Here is a 13516-nt window from a genome sequence, read left to right on the forward strand (position 1 = left end):
GTAGAGGACTGTGCATGGGCAGCGACACGTGGGCGTGGTGCAAGTGGGGGCACGAGGGAACACCAGACACAACCAGCTGGGCTCTGCCTTGGCAACCACAGCTTTAGTTTTAGAGGAAACCCTTGAACAAGGGCAGAGAGAGGGGAAGGAGAGAGAGAGAGGAGAGAGGGGTGACTTTATGAATGCATGCACCTAATCCCAGGCTGCCACCCTTACCTAGTACTTTCTACTTCTCTAAAAATGACAACACATATTTGAATTAGAGCTCATGTGTCTTTGCTAACTTTCCTCATTTTGATAACCGCACTGGGTGTTTGTGTTTTTTTTTTGAGACGGAGTCTCGCCCTGTTGCCCAGGCTGGAGTGCAGTGGCACGATCTTGGCTCACTGCAACCTCCGCCTCCTGGTTCAAGCAATTCTCCTGTTTCAGCCCCTGTTACTGGGATTATAGACGACCGCCACCACGTCCAGCTAAATTTTGTATTTTTTAGTAGAGACGGGGTTTCACCATGTTGGCCAGGCTGATATTGAACTGCTGACCTCAAGTGATCCGCTTGCCTCGGCTTCCCAAAGTGCTGGGATTATAGGCGTGAGCCACCATGCCTGGCCTCGTACTGGGTGTTATTTTTAAGGGAATATCCTCATTCATAGAAAATACTGCTGAAGTTATTAGGGGAAAGGAGTATGATGACGGTAATTTACTCTCAAATTCAGAAAAAAATGTAAATTAATCTAGTACTAATTACTTTTCTGTAATTAATATTTTATTCATTATGAAAAATAAATTCAATAATTGATTATTAAATTTAATAATTAATAATCAAAGTTAATAATTGATGATTCCAAGTGAATGGTATACTTGAGTTCTAGATACTATGGTAACTTTTCTGTAAGTCTGAAATTATTTCAAAATAAAATTATTTTTAAAAAACCCAACAGGCCAGGCACAGTGGCTCACACCTGTGATCTTAGTACTTTGGGAGGCCAAGGCGGGTGGATCACTTGAGGTCAGGAGTTAGATACCAGCCTGGCTAACATGGAGAAACCCTGTCTCTACTAAAAATACAAAAATTAGCTGGGCATGGTGGCGCGCGCCTGTAATCTCAGCTAATCAGAAGTCTGAGGCAGAAGAATCGCTTGAATCCGGGAGGCAGAGGTTACAATGAGCCGAGATCGCACCATTGTACTCCAGCCTGGGTGACACAGCAAGACTCTGTCTCAAACAAACAAACAAACAAACAAACAAAAAACCAACAGACTTACCTTGTAGCACTTACTCAATAATCCTTTATTGAGGACCTACTATACAACAAGCATAGTAGTTGCTGGGAATACATTAGGAAATAAGATACGAAAAATCTGAACTCTTAGGAGAAGAAGACAGGTGGCAAGTAGACAAATATTAGGTTGGTGCAAAAGCAATTGCTGTTTTTGCCATTACTTTTAATAATTTTAATAATTACAGATGGGATGTGAGTTTTGCATAGCAGGTGCTAAATGCTACAGGAATGTAGGAGACAGAAATACAACCCAGGCTGGGGAGCCAAGGCTGGTTACCAGAGGAAATGAAGTTGAGACTTGAAGCATGAGCATAAGTTAGTTGGGTGAAGGGGAAGGGGGAAGAGTGTTGTAGACAGAAGGAACAGCACATGTGAGCAAACGGAAGTGGGAGTGGGTATGACTCATTGAAAAACTGCAGGAAGTCTGTTACTGAAGATGACGGACAGTAAAGGGTCCATGCAGGCAGCGAGGTTGGGAAGATAAGCAGGAGGTTATGGTGGTGGTGATGGTAGAGGCTTGTTAGCCATTGTGAGGAGTTAGGAAGTGTAATATTGGGAAGCTACTAAAATTTTAATTAGGGAAGAGGCATGGGCAGATTTTTAAAAATGACATCACTGGTTATAGAGTGGAAATGGGTTGGTGGGGCATATAACCAGAGGGTTGCAAGGTAGAAGATGATGGTGGCTTGGACCAGGATGGTGGCAATAGACTAGAGAGAAACAGATTGTTTGAAAGATATTTACCAGCTAGACTTGGCAGAGGAAGAAAGAGCGATGAAAGATGACCCCCCCCAGGGTACTAGATTGGGCAACTGGATTATCCATGGTGCCATTTACTGACCTAAGGGAGTTGGAAGGAGAAGGTGACTTAGCCAAGAAGAGGACAAGTGGTTGTAGAGTCTGAGTTCACCCTGCACATTTCTCATCCAAAAATGTAACACCAAGTATAGCAGAATGGATATAGGCAGGATGGAACTAAGGCTTCAGTGAGTGGAGTGAGTATAATAATATCCCTGATTTTCAAGGGTTCAGAATTTGACACTTTTCTATAATGATTCAGGCATATATAGGCAGGTCTGAAGAACAGGTGATATGATGGATAGATTGCTTTTTCTGTGCAGCAAACCTACCCATTTCTTCCAGAAATAACCATCTGTGTTGTTTAAGAATTTCTTTCCTCCCCTATTCCACACAGTTTCTGTACGGGCTGCTATGTTGTTGATACCACCTCACACCCCACCACACCCATACCCCCACCCTCCCCATGGCCACAACGTATGCAGGTTGGGCCTATCAACTACTGGAGTATTAACAACTTGGACCGACATGAGTAATACATAAATGGTTGCCTCCTCCTCCTCCTTAAAACACTAGAAGGAACTTCAGGGCATGTTCCTGGAGTCCATGGTAATCCCTGGGAGCTGGACAAACCCTTGGTGCTTGCCACACCAGTAATGCTAAGCTTGAGCCAGGGAAGCCTGCTACTTACAAGATACATGTTAAGGCCGGGCGCGGTGGCTCAAGCCTGTAATCCCAGCACTTTGGGAGGCCGAGACGGGCGGATCACAAGGTCAGGAGATCGAGACCATCCTGGCTAACATGGTGAAACCCCGTCTCTACTAAAAATACAAAAAACTAGCCGGGCGAGGTGGCGGGCGCCTGTAGTCCCAGCTACTCTGGAGGCTGAGGCAGGAGAATGGCGTGAACCCGGGAGGCGGAGCTTGCAGTGAGCTGAGACCCGGCCACTGCACTCCAGCCTGGGCGACAGAGCAAGACTCCGTCTCAAAAAAAAAAAAAAAAAAAAAAAAAAAAAAAGATACATGTTAAATGCTATAAAGGGATCCTGGAAAAAGTTGGGAAGTCTCCACCTTTCGAGATCATGGAGTTCTGGCATGTTAGACCAAGAAGGAACCTTATTTCCTCATTTATAGTTGGGAAACTGAGTCCTTTAATAAAAAGGAAAGACAATTAAATTACCTGTCCTAGACGGTTTAGTTACTCAGCAACCAGAAGACATAATGTCAGACCAGATGTTCCTTGGGGTTCCTATAAACTCTGTTATTCTTTGATCTTGTGATTCTGTGTTGGACACCAGACAATGACACCCCTGAGCAATCAGGTTTATACTCTCCTCAATGGCCTTAGAGAAAAAGTGTGGCCTGGGTGGGGACAGTTGTGTGGAAACCCACAGTCCTGTCACTTAACTATTTTCTTCTTTAGAATCTTCTCTCCTTTGGCATCAGCTGACACAGGAAGTGGTAAAGCTATTATCTGTAGATTCAGCCAAATCACCATTTCCTGATTCTAATGTTCATCAACCACTTTTGAATCCTCCCCCCACTTCCCCTCTATTTTAGTTTGAGGTTCAAAAGCACCCATGAGGTAAATTAATACTCAGCCGAGCAGAGTGGGGCCCTGATGCCCTTGTGGTTCTGCCATTAATTTGCTGTAACCCAGGGACATCCAAGCTAGTCATCAGGTTTCTCTCTGTAGGTTAAAGGGTTTCTAAAGTTCCTTCCAGCTCTGAAATTCTGAGATTCCTTGTTGAATGTCATTCTGCAAGGGGAAGTTTATGGACCAGCTCCCTCTGGGAAGAAAAATGTTTCATGCAACCCTATGAATCTCATCTTAGTCCAGATCTTTTTTGTTTGTTTGTTTTTGTTTTTGTTTTTCAGAATACTATACTGGAAAAGTAAAAGAATCAGAGAAGCAGGATAACTGGCAACTGAAGTCGGCCAGCATCTCATGTGAATTAGAAATGGAATCACAGGGTGCTAGCATCCAAGTGACCAAAGAAACTCTTTGCTGAGGTGGCATGGAGTTTAAGGAAATAGGTTATGGGGTCCTCCTTTAATGCAGCTACATTTCCCTCTGAGCCTCTGTCTGTTTCCTGTCAGTTTAGTGCAAAACCCTAGTCTACTACTCTGGGCTGGCTTAGAAAAAAATGCATCCTGGTTTTGTTCCAATTCAGGATAAAGGTGGGGAAGTCCTGCTGAGCCTCTCCCACAGCGAGCCTTCCCCTCACCACTGGCAGCACTGACACCAGTGACTAGCATTCACTTCTTGGGGTATGAGTCCACTGAGGGTGGGAGGATCCTCACATTAAGCATTATTGGGTACCATCTTAAATTGGGGACTTTGGAAGCCCTTGCCCTTCCCTTCCCTTCCCCAGGCATTTTCTCCCTGGAGGGAAGATGTAGAAAGTTGGAAGTTAAATGACTTGCCCAAGGTCACACTGTTGGTGACACAGCAGGGATGAAAACCTTGGCTAATCTTCTGAGTCCTTGGTCTGACCCTTATGCCACAGCTGCTCTTTGTATAAGGGACAGTCTCACCTCCCAAGGACACTGGGCAAGGATGCCAGGTATTGATACGACTTGTCCCAGTGCCCAGTGACCTTCTATATCCTGCAGCCTGCTCAGACAGTAGAGGAAGCAGCTCTGGGGCAGAGGGAACTGCCATATGCAGAGCTGCCCTGGTGAAGATAACAGGTTGTCTGTCAATGTATGAAGACTATGTAGGGCGAGGACCACAGAGCTTCCACTGTAGGAGAAATTAAACCTGTCTCGCACACCAATCCCAGTGCTCTGATTACATTTACAGAGGTCACGGCCTGCATTCTGTCACCATGGAAACCTTTCAGGCTGCCAGGGTGTTGTCTGTGCATGAGGTTGATATTTAAAGGCAAAGTCGCAGGCCGCATTGCTGAACTATCAGCTGCCACAGGCAATTGCTCTCCTCCACCAGCCTGCGTCCTGGTGCTTCATCCCAGAGATAAGAGGAAGGGGAAGAGATGAAGAAAAGGGCCCACCTGTCTCTAACAGGCAGGTCTTTTTAGTAGAGCCAGGTTTGTAGGGAGGAAGGCTATAGGGTGCAGGTGCTGGGATAGCAGATGAAGGGCAATAAAAAAGGGCCCCAACTTTGTCAGAATATAAGCATTTTCTCGCAAGTGCACAGGCCCTCATGTTGAGTGCATCCATTTTTTCTCTGATTCCTCCTCTAACTCATGAGCACATGTCATAGCGGCCATATGGAGCTGGGGAAGCCCCCTTTGCCTGAATGCCCTTGGTGGTTTCGATTTTGCACATCTGGTAGCTGCGTGAATTGTGCTGATAACAATATAGCTTATGAAGGATCCCTACTTCTTCTAAAGACCCCATAGCACTGTCCTGGAAAAAGCTACCATGGGAGTGACTTATCAGGAGTCCCAGGTGTTGGAAGAGGTAAATAACACCTGATTCAACAGAGTAAGAAAAGAACACAAGTGCTGACTCGGCTTGTGACCATCAATTTTTTCTTTAGTCTCAAGACAATTATTTCCACACCATTGAATGGAGTGTAGATAACACGGGCACCTTAATAGGCTGAGAGCAGAGGCTGTTTAGAGGAGATTTCAAGCACTGTGAGCATAAAATGAACATGAATATTCTGCAATATGCGTCTTACAACTTGTCATTAAGTGGATGGCCTCAGTGATGTGATGCAACAGGCTTTGATTGCAATATTGAGCTCTGAAAAAGGAAATTCTGCATCAATAGTCTCATGATGCGTAATATCACGTATTACTCAATAAAACTTGTCATTGTGTTGAAAGTGCAGATGATAAAAAGTACAGCAGCAGATAGGAACAGCTTGATCCACAAGGCACTTTTCTTTAGGAATTTACAGCCATTCCCTGAAGCTTCTCAACTGTCCTTGGAGGTAGAACATGGTATAGCCTGAAACTACAACTCAGGAAATCAAGTGGATTTGTTTGATTTAGTTTCTAATCCTCCAAACTATGAAGACTTCTTTATCATGTTTTCTATTTCTCCACTTACTTATCTTTTCATTCAACTTCTCATTCAGTTTCTTTTCCCTTTTTCTTTCTCACTAGCCTCATCCCTAGGCCATCACCCCTCCCACACACTCCCCAAGTCGTTTCCGTCTGCCACAACCCCAGCCCTTCTGTAGAGCTTAGCCCTGCTGGCAGCTCTCCAGACTAAAAAGACTGCAGACTCCTGGGATATGATCTTCCTTCTGATTGGTTCTTTGCAGGGTCTTTATTTATAGTGGAAACTTTGTTTTTGCCGCAATGAGTGAAAAGAGGAGTTAATATCTCATGCCTTCCAGATCAGTGTTTCCCCCATGTGGTTTGGAGAACACTGGAAGTATTCTAGAATAGATAGGACAGGGAGGAAATCTCTGGAGGTTGGCAGGGAGAATCTGATAACCTTGATTTGTTAGAGCCTGGTGTCAAGGAAGCCAAGGCCATTCTATTCATCTCTTTAAAGGCAGATTAGCTTCATAAAGAGGAAAACTCTCATCCTTGGCAACCAATGACACCTATATCTTGGTCACTCCTCAAATATATCTTTAATGAGTAAGAAAGATCAAATGAGAGATTATGGATAATTTGTATACGTATTTATTGAGCATCTGACAGGTGCTAGTTTTTGCGGGAAATGCAGGGACAGTAATCACTAAACTTCACGAAGCAACTACCATGCGGCAGGCAGGTGTAAGCAGAACATATATTAGCTCTTTGGATCTTCAAAACAACCTTGAGAATACAGTTACTATTGCCATTTTACTGCGGAGGAAATTGAGGCATATGCAAGATAAGTAACTTGTCCAAGGTCACAGCAAGCAGTGGCAGATTTGAGCACAGGGCTGTCTGACTTTAGGGCCACTACATTCTATACTCTATCACCTCTTTGATGGGGTCAGAACCATGCTTTGGGATAAATACTCTGAAGCTTATATGAGGGGTGGCATGGGATAGTGGGGAAATTGCATGAGGGAGGCCGGGTTAGAAGCCATTTCAACTTATCACTTCCCAATAAACATGTTGAGAACCAAACCCAAAGAGGTGACATTAAGGATGCAAGGAGGGTAAGGATTCAAAAGCCACTGTGAGGAGGTAAGACTAGTGGCCTTAGTGGCTGTTTAGAATGAGTGAGGAAGGGTCTAAGATGACTTCTATATTTTGAGCTTGAATTATCAGGAAAACAGAAATGCCTTTATAACATTACTTTTTTTTTTGGAGACAGAATCTCACTCTGTCACCCAGGCTGGAATGCAGTGACACGATCTCGGCTCACTGCAACTTCTGCCTTCTGGGTTGCAATGATTCTTGTGACACAGCCTCCTGAGTAGCTAGGACTAAAAGCGTGCGCAACCATGCCCAGCTAATTTTTGTATTTTTGTAGAGATGGGGTTTCGCCATGTTGGTCAGGCTGGTCTCGAACTCCTGGCCTCAAGCAATCCACCTGCCTTGGCCTCCCCAAGTGTTGGGATTACAGGTGTGAATCACCACACCCGGCCTAACTGTTATAATTTATGGAGCATATACTATATACATACATCATTCTACTTAACCCTCACAATAACCCTGTAAGGTGGGGATTATGATCTCCAATTTACAGATGAGGAACTTGAGGTTCATGGAGCTCTGCCCAGAGTCTTTGAATAGGTAGGTGGCAGAGCCAGAAATGGGACCCAGGTCTTTCTGATTTGTAAGCCCATGCCCTGTCCACTGAGCTTTCTTGCTATTGCAATAATTAAGGAGAGAGGAAATAACAATTTGGTGGAACTGCTCAGATATCCAGGTGGGAATGTGGGGCAGAGGTACAAATCAGCAAAGCAATCTATACAAAGGGGAACGTTGTAGTAGCATGAGAATAAAACCACTAGAGATTCAGAGAACAAAGAGAGAAATGAAAGAAGAGGGATGGGAGAAAGGCAAGTAGAAAGCTTTGGCGAATACCTATGACTAGAAGGTGATATGAAGAGAGCCAAAGAAGGAGGCAGGGAAGTCACAGTTAAGATGGACAGGAAGAGGACCAGATAGGGCAATGCCAACCAAACTGGGTGCTTACAGCAACAGCACATGGTCAAGACCATCCAATGATCCAAAAAGAAGGCTGGTGAGGACAAAGGAAAGTGGAGAAGGAGGTCAGTGATGCTCTTGGGAGAGATATCCCTTTGGTGGTGTGAAGACAGGCAGGCAAGGTTAAGAGACGGAGGAGAAAGGACATGATATTTGATGGAGGAAGTTGATGGGGGCAGGGAAGGAGAGGAAAGGTTGAGAGTTGGAGGAGGTAGAGGGGTGGAGGGAAGATCTTGATTTTTAAGGATAGAGAAGACCAAGGATGTTAGCAGGCAGAGGGAAAGATTGAAGATGAAAAAGAATGTGAGACTGAAGATCTCAAATGTGGTGTAAGAGAGTGCGATCACATTCTAGTGGAGGGATGAGAGGAGGCAAGACAAGAGTCAAACTGAAAAGCAATGCAACATGAACTGACGGTGCCATTTTGTGTATGAAAGATAGTGTGGTTTACACAGGAAGAAAATGCTGTGGGAAGGGGAGTCCAGAGATATTTAGGAAGAGAGGCTGGGTACGGTGTTCGGCTGGACACGGTGGCTCATGCCTGTAATCCCAGAACTTTGCGAGGCCAAGGTGGACAGATCACCTGAGGTAAGGAGTTCAAGGCCAGCCTGGCCAATGTGGTGAAACCTTGTCTGTACTAAAAATAGAAAAATTAGCCTGGCATGGTGGCATGTGCCTATAATCCCAGCTACTAGAGAAGCTGAGGCAGGAGAATCGCTTGATCCCGGGAGGTGAAGGTTGCAGTGAGCCAAGATGGCACCACTGCACTCCAGCCTGGGCAACAAGAGCAAAACTCCACCTCAAAAAAAAAAAAAAAAAGAATAGATATTTAGAAAGAAAAAAAAATGAAATGGACACTGACACAATTCTGAAGGCAAGGAAAGAATACATCTTGAGGACCTAAAGGTCATTCCAAAGGATATCCACTAGGGCAAAGGTATTTTTACTTGCTTTCTTAGATTGAAATAATCAGCGATTGCTGTTTTTATCTCTGACTCTAGTGCTTCTGTCTGTATTTGAGAATGCTGGTGATTCTGATTAGATTACATCCACTCATCTTAGTGTCAGTATCCTCCAAAGCACATGAGCACATGTGTAGTGCAGGCCAGAGCTTTCTACCAGCTTCTTTTTTTTTTTTTGAGATGGAGTCTCGCTGTGTCGCCCAGGCTGGAGTGCAATGGCACGATCTTGGCTCACTGCAAGCTCTGCCTCCCGGGTTTAAGGCATTCTCCCGCCTCAGCCTCCCAAGTAGATGAGACTACAGGTGCCCACCACCACACCCGGCTAATTATTGTATTTTTAGTAGAGATGGGGTTTCACCGTGTTAACAAGGATGGTCTTGATCTCCTGACCTCGTGATCCGCCCACCTTGGCCTCCCAAAGTGCTGGGATTACAGGCATGAGCCACCGCGCCCGGCCTACCAGCTTCTAAATAACTGCCCCTTCTCTCACCTTGAATCCTCCTGCTCCAACTCTGAATTCTAAGACCTGTAGTAAAGTGAGGAAGAAGAAAGGATAAAAAGTAAGGAAGGGGTTTGGGAACTTAAATTTGTTTTACCTTTGAAATAACAGATGAAAGGAAACCAAAGAAACCCAGTTCGACTTTAGAAAATTGCTGTCCCCCTACCTTCAATCTCCTTAATCCCCCAGAAGAAAAGATCACTTCTTCCATCTAGTTTCCAAAGTTATGTCTGCAAATATATAGTCTATAAAATTAGTCTTAACCTCATCTGCTCTCATGCAGATTAACTACACAGACTGTTTCCGCATCTCACTGAGCGCACAGCTCATCTGGCTACAGCTGATACATTCTGAGTCCTCCCATATCCACTTCAGATCCCCAAGAGAACCAATCAAAAACAGAGAATGTCAGAGTCAGCAACCTCTTTGGTCTTCAGGTCCTCTGCTGGGCTCAGCAGTGCCCAAGGGAGATATCTAATGTGGTCTAAAGGATAGGTAAAGAAGACTAAAAAGGAAAAGGATTGGGGACAATAGAGAAAAAATAATAAGAGGAGTGATAGATAAGATAAAGAAGAAAGAAATGTTACTATTCATTTATTTATTTGAGACAGGGTCTCAGCTTTGTTGCCCAGGCTGGAGTGCAGTGGCACGGCAACCTCGCACTCCTGGGATCAAACAATCCTCCTGCCTAGGCCTCAAGAGTAGCTGGCACTACAGGCTCATGCCACCATACCCAGCTAATTTTTGAAATCTTTGTATTTTTTGTAGAGACAGGGGTCTCACTATGTTGCCCAGGTTGGTCTCCAACTCCCTGTCTGAAGTGATTCCCCTGCCTCGGCCTCCTAAAGTACTGGGAATGAAACATTACTATTTAGATGGAGAAGGGCCAACAGTGATTACTTCACAGAGTGGCTCAGTGATCCCTAGGCTGTAACTATCTATCTTAGGTATTTTTCAGTTCTACAAGAGCTTTGTACCAGATTCTAATGCATAGCTCCTTGTAAGCTGGGGGACCCTGGTCATAGTGCTGGGTCTGTTCCTTATCTTGAATTTGTTCCCTTTGAAGATGCTTTTGAGTTTTTATCCTGTTCCAAGCCTGTGCCTCATTGAGAACCTGCTTATGGAATTGCTTCCTGATGTGATATGAGAAGCTGCTTATTTTGTTGTATGTATTAGGGCAGAGAATCTAGGAGTGTGAGCTGGAAGGGGAGACCATTGGAAGTGTATTTGTGTGAGTGTGTGTATAACAGGACCCTCCTAAGTTGAAGAGTTAGCTAATTGGTAAGAACAAGGCTTCTGGCAAACCGTGGAAACTCTTCATTTTTAGGCCACTGAAGTAATATGCCCAAGTTAGCATCTTATGTCCATCTCCTCTGCCTCCAAGGTGGTATGATGCTTGGTTTCTGGGGCCTTGCAAAACATACAGTGAGCCTGGTTCTTGGCACCGACAGGATGCATCATCTCTCCTTCCACATCCCTTAATGAAGTGTGCAGCTCTTGTCCTCATTAGGCCCCAGCATTGTCAATAAAAGAGTCAATAAACCCGGTTGATGGGGTTGGGACCGAGAGGCTGAGAGGCAGTGGCTGCACATCCACAGGGCAGACGTCAGCTCTGCCACATGTCATGACCCAGCATTCAGGGATCAATAACAAGCTCGGAATAAAGCCTCAGAGCCTGCCCTCTGCAGTTTCCTCTCCAGACCCATTTCAGCCAGGACAGAGCAGTGCCAGCCAGCTCCTGCTTTGCTTGCAGTTGTTCCCACTCCATGCCATTCTGGGTGCCAGATGCTTTTGTTTCTTCCTGATTGGGCCCTCTGGACATCCCATAGATGCCTATTTAGTGAGTGCCCACCTGGCATGAGAACATGTAGACAGCATTCCCAAGCAGCTCAGAGGCCAATACAGGCTCTATTTTCTGTGTCTTCTGTCTGCTGACAGTGCGTGAAGGGTCCCGGTGGACAAGGCGGTGTATTTTCTGCATGTTGTGCTGCTGGACTCCATTCCTGGCTGTTCTGCATCTCTTTAGATCCCCTTATCTTATCTAATTACAAGGAATTCCAGATTAATTTCATGGCCTCTGCTCCAAAGGACCTCTTATCTGTGAGGGCCTTGTATTTTAACCTTGTCATTCTTTTGTTGTTTGTCTTTAAGGGGCGGGTAGCTAAGAAGAGGATGCTAAGATCTTGCTGGAATTGGGTCTGGGGGGAGGGGAAGAAAAGGGAGGCAGACAGACCTGAGATTTGTGTATTCTGTTCCATCCTCCTGCCTGTGTGCAGAGACAGCTGGCTGCTTTCTTCCATGACAGCCACATAGTACCCAGCCACACAGAACAGGACCCAGGCAGGGACTCGGCTACTGCCAACCTCTCTAGATCTCTTTGATATTTCTGACAGAGCAGTAAAGGATTCGTGACTATCACGTTTTGCCTTGCCTCTCTTCACCTCCTCAAAGACTCTTCGGTGTGGTTTCCATGGCTACCCCCAATCAGATTTGGCTTTCTGCGAAATTGGATTTCAAAGAAGGACAAGGCTTCAAAGGAATTTGTCCATTTAACAGAATGTCATTAGGAGTGAGGCTGACTGCTGAAACAGGGTCCTCAGATGATTAAGGAAGGGCTGCGTTCATGTGTGGAGGCAGATTTCTGTCTGCAATGAGGAACTTTGATGCAACATGACAATACTGTATTGGAATCTGCCAGTCACCCGCTACATACTACCCGACTCTGCACCTCCCTCTACCCCTGTCTCTCCAAAACCCAGAGATTCTTGTAAGGAAGGATGCATGTAGAATACGTACATTGTGAGTTTTTGCTGTTTTCCTTGGTGTAAGTAAGCTATGACAGGCAGTGAAGCCTGCAAAGAAGTGCAGTTACCTGGGTTTTTTGCTCTTTATCAAACAATTCATTAGCTGGTAGCCTATATTAGTATGTGACACCATATCCTTGAACAAGAGGGAGAGGTTATCAAATTTTCTTCTGTTACCAAGAGGGAAAGCAAGGCAAAGTTTAGGTTGACATACAGGGGGACTTTGTTTCCCTTGCTGTATTTTTTTTTTTTTTTTTGTAACACTTTAGATTTACCAAAAAATAACTGAGATGATAGCACAGACAGTTCCCATGTATCTTTCCTTGCTTTTTAGTATGCACCATAAGTACTTCAAAATGGTCCTAGAGCAGCTACAATTTTATAGGTGAAGTGGTGAAGTTGGTAAAAATGCCATGGGGGTACCTGGTACTTGATCCCAAGCCTGAAAGAGGTAGTCTGCCCACTGCTATACTTTCTTTTTTTTTTTTTTGAAACAGTCTTGCCCTGTCACCCAGGCTAGAGAGAAATGGCCTGATCTCGGCTCACTGCAACCTCTGCCCCCCGAGTTCAAGTGATTCTCCTGCCTCAGCCTCCCGAGTAGCTGGGATTACAGGTGCGCACCACCATGCCCAGCTAATTTTTGTATTTTTAGTAGAGATGCGGTTTCACCATATTGGTCAGGCTGGCCTCAAACTCCTGACCTCGTGATCTGCCTGCCTCGGCCTCCCAAAGTGCTGGGATTACAGGCATGAGCCACCACGCCCAGCCACCCATTGCTATACTTTCTCAGGGCAGGAAGGAGGATGAGCAGGAGCCAGATACCCCAGAGAGACTCACGCCAGCCTCTGTCCCCTCACCCCAATTTACTGCAGCTTGTAGGTGGGTCATGTGACACTGAAACCAACGCACCACTCCTTTTCAGATGGCAGAATGCACTGTACTCCTTAAAGGATCACACCTCATCCTTGAGGCTGTATCTCTGGATGGGAAACAGTACAAGGAGGCAGGCACTTATACCACTCATCCTTCTCAACGATTTCTTTTTACTGCTCTTGCCCCATCTCCTAGGTTGAGTCCATCATTATTCCCCTTATAGCTGTT

The 13516-nt window shown here is 45.2% G+C and overlaps 1 protein-coding gene across 1 annotated transcript in view; it reads left to right on the forward strand.

Annotated features, from left to right (window-relative positions):
* The window catches only part of SKAP1 (src kinase associated phosphoprotein 1), a 329438-nt gene that overhangs the window by 10888 nt on the left and 305034 nt on the right, over window positions 1-13516 (forward strand). The window lies entirely within an intron of this gene.

The sequence above is a fragment of the Macaca fascicularis genome, chromosome 16 (genome assembly GCF_037993035.2).
Source record: "Macaca fascicularis isolate 582-1 chromosome 16, T2T-MFA8v1.1".
In the NCBI taxonomy this organism is placed as follows: Eukaryota; Metazoa; Chordata; class Mammalia; order Primates; family Cercopithecidae; genus Macaca; species Macaca fascicularis.